Genomic DNA, 14,559 nt, shown 5'->3' with positions numbered 1-14,559 from the left:
CAGACATGGTACTGGAGAAGCAGCCAAGAATTCTACATCCAGATCTGAAGGTAGCAGGAAGAGAGAGGTCCACCAGGCTTAGCTTGAGCTTCTGAAACCTCAAAGCCCATCCCCAGTTCCTTATTTCCTCCAACGAGGCCACACTAATCCCTAAGTAGTGCCACTCCCCGATGACCAAACATCCACGTATACAAGCCTGTAAGGGCCATTCTTTATTCAAAGCACCACAGTTTAAGTTTCTAGCGAAAATTCTGCTGCTCATGGTTTATGTGGGGAGGGAGAATGAGATGGGGGTGCGGGTGGTGATGGTGGGAGTGAGTTTCTTTGGTTGGGCTGTGTGCAGACCCCTGGGCTAAATGGATCTCAAGCCTGCATGTTTCTCATCAGCTCCTGGTGCCCATTGATTGTAGTTACCTAGAGACGATCATTGGTTTACACTTCTGGGCTGCTGTAGAGGGATCATGTGGTGATGTGAAAAGGCTCAGCATAAGCCAGGGGTGGAGCTGCTAGACCAGCTCACAAGGAACTGCCCCAGAGAAGGGTAAATTGGATGGTGGTGGCCATATAGCTGAGTGGTGGCTTTTGGGCCAGGCTCCTATCTATGAGAACTCAGGCAAATAGCCAATCAGCAGTCTCCTCAGCAGTGTAATGGGGGTAAAGTTATTGTCAAACTTACCTTGTGGTGAGATTAGCTATGGTTACGCAAGGTCTTCCTATAGCAATTGTGAGCAGCTTGCTGCATTTCTAAGTTAACCACAGCTACCGCGCCCTTCCATGGCTGTTCCCACCTCATCATCTGGGACTAGAAGTTTAGCTGTCTTGCTGATCCCACCCCACGCTACCCCTCCCCTTATCCCCTGCTTCTCCACCCCTTTGCCCTGTGTGCAGAGGATGCCACACTGTCTGTAACCTCAGAGTCCTCCTGCTGCTGCTGCTGCCAGGCTGTGCTTCCTTTGAAAAATCTCACTGCTGCCCACTGTGCTTTCTTGTGAGTGCTGATGTGAACGTTTCTCTGCCAGGATCGGTGACATTCGAACACTGCCAGCACTTAGATTAATGTTGACATTTTTGGTGTCGCTTGAAATACAGATAAGCTGAAGTGTGGTTCTGCTAATGTCAGCATTTAAGAGCCTAAACTTTACAAACTGGCTGCCAGGGAAAGCATCCTTTCTTTTTCGGTTAGTAAGATCACATTTTTTTCCCCTTGGCTGGCAGAATGTGCCCAGCTAACGGTGTGAGTATCACAATTAAACCTTATTGATGGTTCATGATTTATTAGCCTTTTTCCTGGATAATTGTCTTTGTTACTGTCTATTGCTGTGAAGAGACACAATGACCAAGGCAACTCTTACTTAAAACAACAAACAAAAGCCCAAGCAAATATTAAATGAGGTGCTTACAATTTCAGAGGGTTCGTCCATGATAATCATGTTAGGAATCAGACAGGCATGAGAGCTTTATATCCTGATCTACAGTGGGGGTTGGGAGGTGGGAGGAGAAATGGACTTGATAGGGGCTTTTGAAATCTCAAAGCCCACCCCCAATGATATAGCTCCGTCAACAAGGCCACGCCTAGTCCAATAAAGCCACACCTCCTAATCCTTCTCAAACAGTTCCACTAACCGGAGACAACATTCAAACATACGCGTATATAGGGGCCAGTCTCATTCAAACCATCACAATAATTAATTCTTATTTTAATCGCCCACAAATACAGGCCAGTCTTGTAACATTCCAAGACCCTTATAAAGTTACTCAAAACCTCCAAGGAGCAAGCAGTGTGGGAGCTGAGAACAATGATCTGACAAGTCGATCAATACTCCATAGAGCAGTCTGTGTAGCTGATTGGTTAATCTTGAGAATCACCCCTCTCAAAGCCAGCATTTCCAGAGCTTGTCACCTGAGATGGTGTGTGTGCGTGTGCGCGTGCGTGCGTGTATGTGTGTGTATGTGTATGTTCATGTGTCTGTACAAGTGTTTATGTGTGTTCATTTGTTTGTGTGCACATACATGTTCATGTGTGTACATCTGTTCTTGTGTGTGCATATGTATTTATGTGTGTGCACATGTGTGAATGCTTGCATACATACATGCATGCATGCATACCTGCATACATGAAGTGTCTTTCTCAACTGCTGTCCTTGGTTTTTGAGCTGGGGTCTCTGTGGGAACTTGGAGCTCATGTATTCAGTTAGACTGGCTAGCCAGCAAGTCCCATGCTCCCTCCTGTCTCTGGGATGACAGCTGTGTGCTGCTGCACTCAACATTTTCTGTGGGTGCTGGGGATTCAGACTTGGGTCCCCATGCTTGCCTAGCAAGCACTGTATAGACAGCTGTCTCCCTAGCCTGATTCTATTCTATGGTTGCTTAACAATTCAGAGGATATGTGGCATTTTAGTTGGCTGTTTCAGGTTTCCATTATGAGAAATATACTCACATATGCATCCTTGAACTTAGACCCAGGTTTTGTGGCACATCTATTTGGGTTCTAGTTATGCTGGGTTGGGGTTCTGGGTTCTTGGTTCTCTCTCTCCTTCTCTGGTTCTATTTTGTGTTAGCCTTCTTTCAGGCTGGAAGCTGGAGGATTACTAGCTGCCTCTGATCATGACCCTGTGTGTTCTGCATGGGCCATTCTCTCTGCAGGGATGTATGAATTGAACACCACAGCACAATGAACAGAGATGCCTCAATTGAACTAGACAGATCAGGCCCAAATGAAGCTAGGAGACCACAATAGCTGCCCCACACATAGCTCAGTGCTTCACAGTTGGGTAAGTAGGGTGGGAGACAGGTCTGCCAGCCCTCCTCCAGAGAGAAGGAGGGTGAGTAGGGTGGGAGACAGGTCTGCCAGCCCTCCTCCAAGAGAGAAAGGAATTCTTTCCTGGTACGCTCCTCCAAGGCTATGTGCAGCTGTCTATTAGGATTCCATCTCGATTATTCGTAGGTTCTCACTGCCAGGACCCCAGGGAGAATGAGCCTCACGATTCTTCCAGAATGGGGAGTGGGGGCTGGGGGCTGGGGTGGAAAGCTTCCAGCATTCATTCTTTGCATATTCTCTCTCTCTTTTTTAAACATTTTTGTTTGTTTGTTTGTTTTTGTTTTTCGAGTCAGGGTTTCTCGGTGTAGCCCTGGCTTTCCTGGAACTCACTTTGTAGACCAGGCTAGCCCTGAACTTAGAAATCCACCTGCCTCTGCCTCTGGAGTGCTGGGATTAAAGGTGTGCGCCATCACACCCGGCTCTTTGCATATTCTCATCCCAGAGCTTTGCCGTTCTATGGGCCCATCAACCACCCAGATTCCCTTGAGGTCTGCACTCAAGGGCGTTTATGGGTAGGGGATGAGCTGGGTGTGGAGGTGCACACCTTGAATCCTGGCACTTGGAATATGGTGGAGGAAGAAGGTTAGCTCAGTCTAAACTACAGGAAACCCTGTCGCACAACAAGCCGGTGCTGGGGATGTAACTGAGTTGGTAGGGTGTCCCCTTATTGTGCCAGGGACCCACCTTTAATCCCCCACATCACTAAACCAAGGTGGTGACACAGAGGCCTGAAATCTGTCAGTGTGGAGGTAGAGGCAGGAGGATCGGAAGGAATTCAAGGTCAACCCCTGTCTCACTTCCAGCCCACCTGGGATCTGAAGACCTTGTCTCTAAACAACAGTTGGATCTTGGCCCTTTCTCAGTTTAGCGAGATGTCTCAGTGGGCAAAGTGCTTACTACCAAGCCTGGCGACTTGAGTTTGATATCCTGCCACTTCCACACGTGTATGTGAGCATGTCCCTCTCCTCAGGCCACACACCTCATACAGTTCTGCAAAGAGCTGCTGTGGAAATGTCTTTGTCTGGAGTAACCAATGACTATACCAATTTGTTTTAGAAAATAACCTTTTCAGCTGGGCAGTGGTGGCGCACGCCTTTAATCCCTGTGCTCTGGAGGCAGAGGCAGGCAGATCTCTGAGTTCAAGGCCAGCCTGCTCTACAGAGTGAGTTCCAAGGACAGCCAGGGATACACAGAGAAACCCTGTCTCAAACAAAACAAAACAAAACAAAACAAAAAAAACCAGAAATCAAACAACAACAACAAAACCCAGCTAACCAACCAGCTCCCCAAAAGAAAACAAAACAACAACACCTCCCCCCCCCCCCCCCGTTTTTCTTTCTCATCACCACCACCAGGCTTTTCTTATGTTCCTTTATCATCTATCTATCATCTGGTCGGGAACCACCAGACTTCACAGGAAAGGGAACCCTGGAAATGCACATTTGACACACACACACTCAACACACCTGCACCTCACCCCTGACTCAGGAACTGTCAGGAAAACCCTCAACCCTCACTTTGGATCTTAGGGGGTTGAAGCTGTGGCAGAAGGCCCTGGGTTCAGGCAGCTCTGTGTGTGAGTGCTCGGCAGATGGAGAGTGGGGTGGGGGCTGTGGTGTTGAGGGAATAGTAGTAGTGCCTGAGGGAATAGGATGGGGACATGGGCGAGAAGGGTCATCATCTGTGTCAGGGGCCTCTGGGCACACTGCAGTGGCCCAGCGGTTCTGGTTTCATTGGTTCTGGTAAAGGCAGATGCAGTTTGCATTAGGCTGGAGTCCTGCTGGAGTTCTTCTTCCCACGTCCCCAGTTCCCATTTTGAAAAGGATTTCTTTTCATTGTCTCTTCCATTTGCTTTCACAACACACATGTCCCTTCACACCTCAGGGCTGTTTACCTCTACCACCCTGTCCCTGCTGGAGAGAAGGGGGCACTCCACCCCACCACCCTGTCTCTGCTGGAGAGAAGGGGGCACTCCACCCCACCACCCTGTCTCTGCTGGAGAGAAGGGGGCACTCCACCCCACCACCCTGTCTCTGCTGGAGACAAGGGGAGCACTCCACCCCACCACCCTGTCTCTGCTGGAGAGAAGGGGAGCACTCCACCCCACCACCCTGTCTCTGCTGGAGAGAAGGGGAGCACTCCACCCCACCATCCTGTCTCTGCTGGAGAGAAGGGGAGCACTCCACCCCACCACCCTGTCTCTGCTGGAGAGAAGGGAGCACTCCACCCCACCACCCTGTCCCTGCTGGAGAGAAGGGGAGCACTCCACCCCACCACCCTGTCTCTGCTGGAGAGAAGGGGGCACTCCACCCCACCACCCTGTCTCTGCTAGAGACAAGGGGAGCACTCCACCCCACCACCCTGTCCCTGCTGGAGAGAAGGGGAGCACTCCACCCCACCATCCTGTCCCTGCTGGAGAGAAGGGGGCACTCCACCCCACCACCCTGTCTCTGCTAGAGACAAGGGGAGCACTCCACCCCACCACCCTGTCCCTGCTGGAGAGAAGGGGAGCACTCCACCCCACCACCCTGTCCCTGCTGGAGAGAAGGGGGCACTCCACCCCACCACCCTGTCCCTGCTGGAGAGAAGGGGGCACTCCACCCCACCACCCTGTCTCTGCTGGAGAGAAGGGGGCACTCCACCCCACCACCCTGTCTCTGCTGGAGAGAAGGGGGCACTCCACCCCACCACCCTGTCTCTGCTGGAGAGAAGGGAGCACTCCACCCCACCACCCTGTCTCTGCTGGAGAGAAGGGGGCACTCCACCCCACCACCCTGTCCCTGCTGGAGAGAAGGGGAGCACTCCACCCCACCACCCATGAAGTCTGCAGGGTATGCTTTCTGAGTTCTCTTTGCAGACCAAAGCTTTGGCCATGGGCTCCAATACCCAAGTCCTGAGAAGTATCCAGCAAGGAAGAATGGATGTGCTGGCCAGTGAGGAGACACCTGAGAGCCTGCCCACTGCTGTGAGGACACAGTGCCTCCATCACCCCAGAGTTGAGAGTTTGGTGATTTTCCTAATAAGGAAAACCAGGCCAAGGTGGCTCAGGCTGTTTCAGCACTGGGCGGATGCTGGCAGCATCAGGAGGTAGCACTTTCTCAGGAATTCCTGCTGACTGATTAGCACATCTTCCTGTTGGTGCCACTGCTGCGTTTTTTTGGACCCAGTGTACTTTTGGTGACAGCACAAGGTAAGTGAGGCCACCAAGCTTGGACACTTCTGCCCATCAATGAATGTGGTCCATTTGTCTGGGGTTGGGGTGGGGAGTGGGGGGGATGAGCCAGGGTTGGGGTGGGGAGTGAGAGGCAGTGAGCTCGGTGGAAGGGTGCTCTGGGGAGGAAAAACAGGGCACAAGGCTACCAAGGGTAGGTTGGGACTAGAGAAGCAGCTCAGATACAGGGATGAACCTCAAAGGATTCTGGGCTCTGAGGATTATCTTGTCATCAGCTTCAGGGTGACACAGCCCAGCACTGCTGGGGCCACAGCCACAGGATCCCACCGTCCATCAGGTAAAGCTGCATGCTAGACTACACTAGAAATGAATTTCCAAATAAACAAGGGTGATCCAAGTTAGTGGGTTTATTAGGTAGAGAAAAACTTATTTCTGATGGATATATGGGATAGAGAAGAGAAGAGACGGGGGGGGGGGGTGCGCGGGGGGGGGGGAGAGGTGCAAAGAGGTGGGGAGATAAATACAGAGAGAGAGAAAGCGTTAAGGAAAGGACAGTGTACATCCAGGGCTTGGCTGTGGGCTTTTTAGAAGCAATTATTTGGCTTTTAAGCCATGTTACTCAAAAGAATGTAATTTGTAAAATGATTGAAAGATTATGCAAAGCTTAAATTTTAAGTTAAGTTTAAAAAGCAAGTAGATCTATATGAGTTAGCATTCTGACTCCTTTAAGGGTTTCTTTTTGTAAAGTGGTTCTTTGAAGTGCATGCTTGGGTTCGGAGTGCTAAGGTCACAACCATCCTGGGCCTAAGCTAGTGTGGCTCATTTGTTGCTTTAAACATCTTAAAACAGGCTTGGCACAGGGGATGCTGGCTCCAGGCTGTTCGAGCTCACAGCTTGGCAAAGTTTCTGATCCCAGCCAGGTTCTAGGGTGAGGGGTTTCTTTACCTCCCTGTGTCTCCTTAGCTTGTCTACCCTGCTTGGCCAGGGAGCCCTGGGTTCATCCGCCTGGGGCATATACAGAAACTCAGTGGAGGCTCCAGTTCTTGGGCTCAGCCTGTTGGCCAGGGTGTGGGGCAGAAGCTCTGACTTGTGAGCAGTGAACATGGTGGGGTTTGAGACTCTGGGCATACAGGCAGCTGTTCTGAGCCCTTGTTTTGGGTTTAGGCCTCACTGACCAATGAAGAAAGGGCAGGCCTGTAAACCCAGGCAATGCAGAACCCATGAGGGCAGCTGCATAGTTTCCGCTTTGCACAAAGGCTTGGGAGTGTGGGGGGAAGTGGGGGTAAGTCCAGGCAAGGCTTTTCACCCAAGTTGTATACCTTAATAGAGGTCTGGATCTATGCGAGAGAGAGTCCTCATTATAATTCATGTCTGTATGCATTGTGGGTTAGTGGCAGCCCTAAGGACAGGCATCCAGAAGGCCCTTCCTACAGGGCATACACTATTCTCCTCTCCTGGAGCCTAACACTGTGCTGGGCTCACAGTTCTCCCAGGCTTAGTGAGTGGGGGCTGGGCCACGTATTTCTTGGATATCTCTACCGCTCTCTCTTTTGCCAGGCATAGAAGAATCTCTCTTAGTTTTTTGTTTTGTTTTGTTTTGTTTTGTTTTGTTTTGTTTTGTTTTGTTTTGTTTGTGATAGCGTTTCTCTGTGTAGCTCTGGCTGTCATGGAACTAGCTCTACAGAGCAGGCTGGCCTTGAACTCACAGAGACCTGTCTGTTTCTACCTGCCATGTGCACCATCACCACCCAGCAGGGACATCATTCTTAAAAATTTATTTCATTTTAATATGTGTGGATGTCTTTAAAATTATTTCATTTCATGTCTGCACATATGTCTGTGCAACACGTGTGTACCTGATGCCTTTAGAAGTCAGAAGAGCAGTGGATCTTTTGGAACTGGAGTTAGAGACACTTGTGAGCTCTGAGAGTTCTGGGAACCAAAATCAGGTCCCCTGCAAGAACAGCCGGTGTTCCTACTGTGAGCCAGCCCTCAAGCCCAAGCACCTTAATATTTTAAATGCAGGGCGCATGTTTTAGTATATCATATGGTTAGCCCTGCCTTGACCTTTTTTTTTTTTAATTACTTTCCAAATCATGTATGGCTGTTTTTCTACATAAAATATAAGTGGTTTTTATTGGGGTTATAACACACACACACACACACACACACACGTACTACTGTGTGGTGTGTATATGTATCAGCTACTTAAAATATCCAAATTAATAGTTCTTAGTATATTCACAGGCTATTGAAGCAACCACTGCTATCTAATCTTAGAGTAATTTGTCCCTCTTAAATGAAGCTATCTACGCATTATCACCATTATCACTTCTTCCTTCCACCTTTGTCCCTGCTTAAGCAGTCACTGACATTTCTGTCATTATTAGCTCCTCCTCCTCCAACCCCCCCTCCTCCTTTGACTTCTCTGTAACTATAGTCATACACTTTGTGTCCGCTGATGACTGATCACCTTCTGTGTGATGAAAATGCTCATTGTTATTTGGTTGGTATCTTAGTTACTACTCATCAATTATTGTGAAGAGATACCACCACCAAAGCAACTTATAGAAAACATTTAATTGGGGGTTTGCTAACAGTTTCAGAGGGTTAGTCCATTATCATCATGATAGGGAGCCTGGCTACAGGCCAGCAGGCATGGCATTGGAGAGGTAGCTGAGAGCTACACCCTGATATTCAGGCAGCAGGCAGAGAGAGACCCTGAGCCTGGGTGGGATTTTGAAGCCACAAAGCCACTCCCAGTGCCACACCTCCTCCAAAGAGGCCACACCTCCTAATTCTTCTGAAACAGTTCCACTAACTGGGAACAAGCAGTCTAACACGTGCACCCATGGGGACATTCTCCTTCAAACCACCATAGCTGGCCTTTCATTATCCTTGTCCATTAGTTAGATGAGAACTGACATCTTCGGATGTGGCGTTTCCTACTTAGAGTCAAGGCGCAGTCCCCTCTGTCCCAGTCTCCTTCCTGCCTGCCATCAGGAGCTTTGACTTTCTCATTTAGGTTCAGATGTTTCTAACCACCTAGGCCTGCACATTTCCCTTTGTTTCTTACTGCTGTCTATGGGTGGGATTTGCTCTTGCCTTGAGTCTTCTGATGCATGAAGGCCATTGCTTTGAAAGGTTTACATTACATTCTTTTGCTTTGACGCTTTGTAGAGTTAGTCACTTTGATTCACCAGATTTTTGCAGGCGTGAGCTCCTGTCATTTGCAGATAGCATACGCTGATTTCCTCTTTTGCCCTTCTGTAAGCCAGGCTTTCTCTAATCTCTATGTGTTGACTACTCCCTGCAACAGAGCACTGAACCATAGTCTAGAGGAGAGCATCTATTCCTGCTCCTTATGTAATAGAAATGCTGATAATGAAAAACAAGCCCCGTCGTGGTCACTCACAGCCTGGGTGGCGTATTCCAGTTTGCATAGTGAACGAATGAGTATTTACTCCTCTACATTTTGGACTGATAACCTAAGATCTTCATGTTGAATTAGCAGGTCTCTCTATTGCACAGAGCTCTGTGACATTAGATTACAGAGAGCTGCTAAGAGCCGAACACTAAAGCATCAGACCTGCCATGACTTCTTCAGCATGGATCATTACACTTTAAAAGAGTTTTGTTTAACTGAATAAATAAGTTGTCACATTTCAGTACAATTACTCTGAACAAACGTTATAGCAACATCTAATAAAGCAAAGCTGTGTGGTACACACACACACACACACACACACACACAGCCTAAACGTGTGCTGAAACGATGTGGTGGTTCGAATATGCTTGGCCCAGGGAGTGGCACTATCAGGAGGAGTGTCATTGTTGGAGTAGGTGTGTCACTGTGGGGGTAGGCTTTGAGACCCTCCTTGTAGCTGCCTGAGAGTCTTCGGTCTTCTCCTCTTTGCCCTTGGAGCAAGATGTAGAGCCCTTAGTTCCTCTGGAGCCATGCTTGCCTGGATGCTACCGTGCTTCCCACCATGATAATAATGGACTGACCCTTTGAACCTGTAAGCCAGCCCCAATTAAATGCTGTCCTTATAAGAGTTGCCTTGGTCATGGTGTCTCTTCACAGCAGTAAAACCCTAACTAAGACAAATGGTAATAAAAGCTTTCGCAGAAAAGCAAAATTTTTAGATACACTGGGATATATTTAAACAGCAAAACAATGGTCCTGGATAATCAGGACCCATGTGTCACGCTGTAGATGACTCTCCCAAGCAAGAGTAGGAGAAACCCAGCACACTATTTACTGCAGTGGGTTAGCAGCAGTGGGGACAGGGTCGGTGGGCAGGGAGTGAAACCACCCTCTGGAACAGACTAAGAACAGTTTATGGACTGGACTATAGGAAGACAGCAGACTGGGTAGTAATTTTACCTGAGGCTTAGGGTAACGGATTACAGGGAAGTGAGTGGGAGTGGTGTCTCCATTTCTGTTCGGTTTCCTGACATGTAACTTGTGCCTTGTGAAGGGAGACAAAACTGGCTAGTGTTCATTTCTATGAAGTTAGTGTGAGCTGCTGTGCATTTCCAGGTCTGCAATCTACCATGCAAATAAGAGCCGTGTAAATATGAGCAGTCCTGGTTGATCGAAGTTCAGCCTTAGTGGGTCCTGGGGTGTGGGGCTGTTACTCTGTGGAGTCAGGTGACAGTGGACATAGACTAGCAATTGGAGATTTCTGGACCAAGCTTCTAAAAATTCTGTAACAGGTACCTGCTCCATTTTCTGGTTTAGTATTAATGGCCTTTTCCTTCCACACTCACTATATGTTTTCATTAATCCGTTACCCTGTTAGTCAAAGGTGTCAGTGACTGTGAAGTGACTGGAAAACGTAAGGAGGCCACTGGGGACAGGTCATGCTCAGTGAAGTGAGAGTGGGGGCTGGGGAGGGGGATGTGGGTGTCCTGGCTCTTTTTTGTCATGATTTCTGAACTTTCCTGTATGTATATCACACTGTAACAAAAACCTTATTGCCGTGTGTGTGCTTGTCAGCCACACATTAGAACATGTGTGTGTGTGTGTGTTTCCGCAGATACCTGCTTTCCTTGGTAGCTCTGACTGAGATGAACACAGTAACTCAGGTCGCACATTACAGATCACACAGTGGATATGTCTCTGCAGTGTAGATCACAGGAGAGCGGCAAAGGGATTGATATGTCTCCATATATAATGTGCAGATCACAGAAGAGCTGTAAAGTTGTGGATATGTCTCCATATATACATGTGTGGATTACAGAATACCTGTAAAGGGGTGGATATGTCTCCATATATACATGTGTGTATCACAGAAGAACTGTAAAGGACGGAGAGGCCACAGCAGAGTTCGAGGGTCCCAAGGCCCAAGGTGAGGAAGGCTGACCACTGAAAGGTAGTGGCATCTTGGTGAGAGGGAAAATAACAAGCAGCTGGAGAGGGAGCTGGAGTCAGGCCACTGTGAGCCACAGGTCTGAGAGAAAAGCTGCAGAATGGAGCACAGCACAGAGGCGAACAGGCAGGACTGAGTGGAAGCATATGGGTAGATGACTCGGGGCTAGATGGGTGACCATGAAGAAAGGTAGATGTCAGGTGGTCACGGCAGCAGTACGGACCAAATCCAGCTGAAGCCCCTGGGACAGCTGGAGATTCTCTGCCTATTGGTCCTTGATATTGTGTGCTCAGACAAAGCTCAGTGGGAGCTGGTGCCATCTTAGCGGTAGCTGTCCACCACTTCATGGGGGCAGGCGTTACACCTTTCTGGTGGGTTCTTAGGCTTTTTTTTTTTTCTGATATAATATTAATGTACCTATGTGCTCCTACAGTCTCAGTTCATGCAATAAACTTGTGGGGTATTCCCAGGAATAAGTCATTATCAGTGGATGGTGCCAGACAGACAATGTCATTCATGTCTACCCAGGTGCAGAGACATTTTCCAGACTCAAAACAGAGTCAGAAACTGCTTGCACAATGAAGTCTGAAAAACAGCTTGAAGAAACACTTTTTCATACACTCTGTATACAATATGGAATAGCTTAAAGCAGGACACAGCCTGGGGTGCGTGTGTGTACATGTCTGTTTTGTTTTGAAACAGTCTTACTGTGAAGTACTGGTGCCTGGTACTTACTTTGTAGTCTGGCTAGCCTTTAATCTGTAGAAATCTTTCTGTCTCAGTTTCTCAAGTGTTGGGATTATACACATAAGTCATCTTGTCCATTTAGAAAAGCTTATTTTTAAAGTACGAGTTTCTCACACAATTTCACCAGAATAAGGAGGTCTTACATCCAGCATCTGTGCTTCAGGAGAGAGCAATTTCAAACTTGCCAGGTCTGGTCCTTGGTGCAGGCATAGGCAACTCCTCAGAGGCTGTGCCATGGCATCCATCCCAGCTCTGCCAAGCAGAGCAAAGCAGGAATCCGGAGCACTGAGTCCCTCACTCCTGCATCCCTGCATCCCTGGCTTGTGGCTGGCCTTTTCAGTTCCAAGGTCAGTGCACTAGGCTGATGCTGATGTGAGCGAGTGCTGAGTGAAGGGCACAGTTGCTGCTTCCAGGCTCCAGGGGAGGTGGAGGAACATGACCTACTTGTAGAAGAGGAAAGTGGCACTTCTCAGCATGTGACTTTTTATCTTTAGAACATGGTGGACCAGGTAAGGCTCCTTGCAGTGCTGGGGAGCCTTAAAGCCAAATTCGATGATTCAAACGTATCTTGGGCTCCATGGCATTTCTATTACAGTCAGGCTTAGTACTCCATCCTCCTGCCTCAGCATCCAGACTGCAGGGATTACCAGAGAGTGCCACCTTGCCTGGCAATGAATGTTTGTATATACTAATGCCTGGGTCCATTCACTCTGCGTGTGCATGTGCGTGTACATGTGAGAATGTATGTATATGTGAGTGTGCATGTTCGAAGGTCAGAAAACAACCCCAAGTGTTATTCCTCAGTTTCTGTCTACTTTAAAAAAAAATAAAAAATCAAGTCTCACCCTAGACTTGGTAGGGCCTTGGACTATGTAATTTATTATTTATGTGTGGTGTCACAGGACCACGCTGTGGAGTTGGTCCTCTCCTTCCACCTTTATGTGGGTTCCAGGGGACAAACTCAGGTCACCAGGCTTGGGCAGCAGTGCTTTCACCTGCTGAGTCATCTTGGTGGCTCCACGGTTTATTTTTGAGACAAGATTTCTCACCGGCCTGGAGTTCACGCAGTGGCACAGGCAGGTTGGCCAGCAACCTGCATGCCACCAGATCTAGCCATTTCCCCATGGGTTCTGGGTGTTCAGCTCAGATCCCCAAGTTTGAGAGTTAAACGTTCTGCCAGCTGAGCTACCCCACCCCCAGCCCTCTGGGTGCCATTTTTAACCTCTCTGTTTGCTGCTTTCTTTTGTCTCCCATCCTTACACATCATCTTGCTGTGGTTGCTGTCTGCTTTCTTGGCTGTCAGAAACCTGCAGAACCTTTGTTAATATGGGTTCTTCTCACATAGTCCATGGCTGGAAACCATCACGGTGGGATCATTCATACCACAGAATGCACGAAACACTAAGAGTTAGAGCTTCACGCTTTTTTCTCCCAGGAAACTAGTCTGCCAGCACAGCAGTGTTTAGATCTGTTCTGGGAAAGGCGGAATCTAGCAAAATGTGATTTTTAAAAAAAAGCTATGGATGTTGTTGTTTGAGACAGTGTTTCTCTGTGTAGCCCTGGCTGCCTTGGAACTCACTCTGTAGATTAAGCTGACCTCAAACTCAGAGATCCACTTGTCTCTGCCTCCTGAGTGCTGGGATTAAAGGTGTGCACCACCACTGACCAGCTTTTAAAAAGGATATTATAAATTATCTGTTTCCTTTAATATTACATATAGTTTAAACTTTTTCCTTTATTCGTTTCAAAATTTAAATGAGAATCACTTCTAACTGATGCTCTAAAGTGTAAGCATCTATGTTTGAAGCACTCCATGTGACAGACACTTCAGCATCCACTACTGCTTTAACCTGGTCCCACACATCTGTCGCCTCAAACATACCTCCTTGGGATATGCAATGTCTTATTATCTACAGTCGCCCTATTGCTCAGTAAGCACGAGAAGCTGTTCTGTGCAGCTGCCCCATACGACTCACGGGACAACCTCAACCCATGCCTTCTCCCACCTGCTCTCCCAGCCTCCAGTGACATCATGGACAAATGACTGTGGTTCTGTGGTATTTGTGTTTCCATGTCTGGCTTGAATGCTATCTGGTTCCTTCAAAGGTTGTTTCAAATGTCAGGATTCTGTTCTGTGATGATTCTGGCTGAAGAGCACGCTCTTGTTCTCTGTACAATATTTCACTAACCATTTATAGGCTGGTAGACACATAAGTTGTTTCCCTCCCTCCGTCCCTCCTTTCTTTTTCTTTCTTTTTCTTCCTTATCCTTTCTCCATCTCTCAATCTCTTTCTCTCCCTGTGTCTCTATCTGTCTCTGACTCCTCAACTCCAAGCACAACAGGGATTCTTTTGTAGTCCAGGTTGTCCTCAAACTGCTTAGTCAAGGATAACCTTGAATTTTGGATTCTCCAGCCTCCATCCACTGAGAGCCAATTACAGGCATTT

Source organism: Mus caroli, unplaced genomic scaffold (genome assembly GCF_978045245.1).
Source record: "Mus caroli unplaced genomic scaffold, Mus_caroli_1 scaffold_19, whole genome shotgun sequence".
NCBI lineage: Eukaryota > Metazoa > Chordata > Mammalia > Rodentia > Muridae > Mus > Mus caroli.
This window is presented reverse-complemented; position numbering follows the sequence as displayed.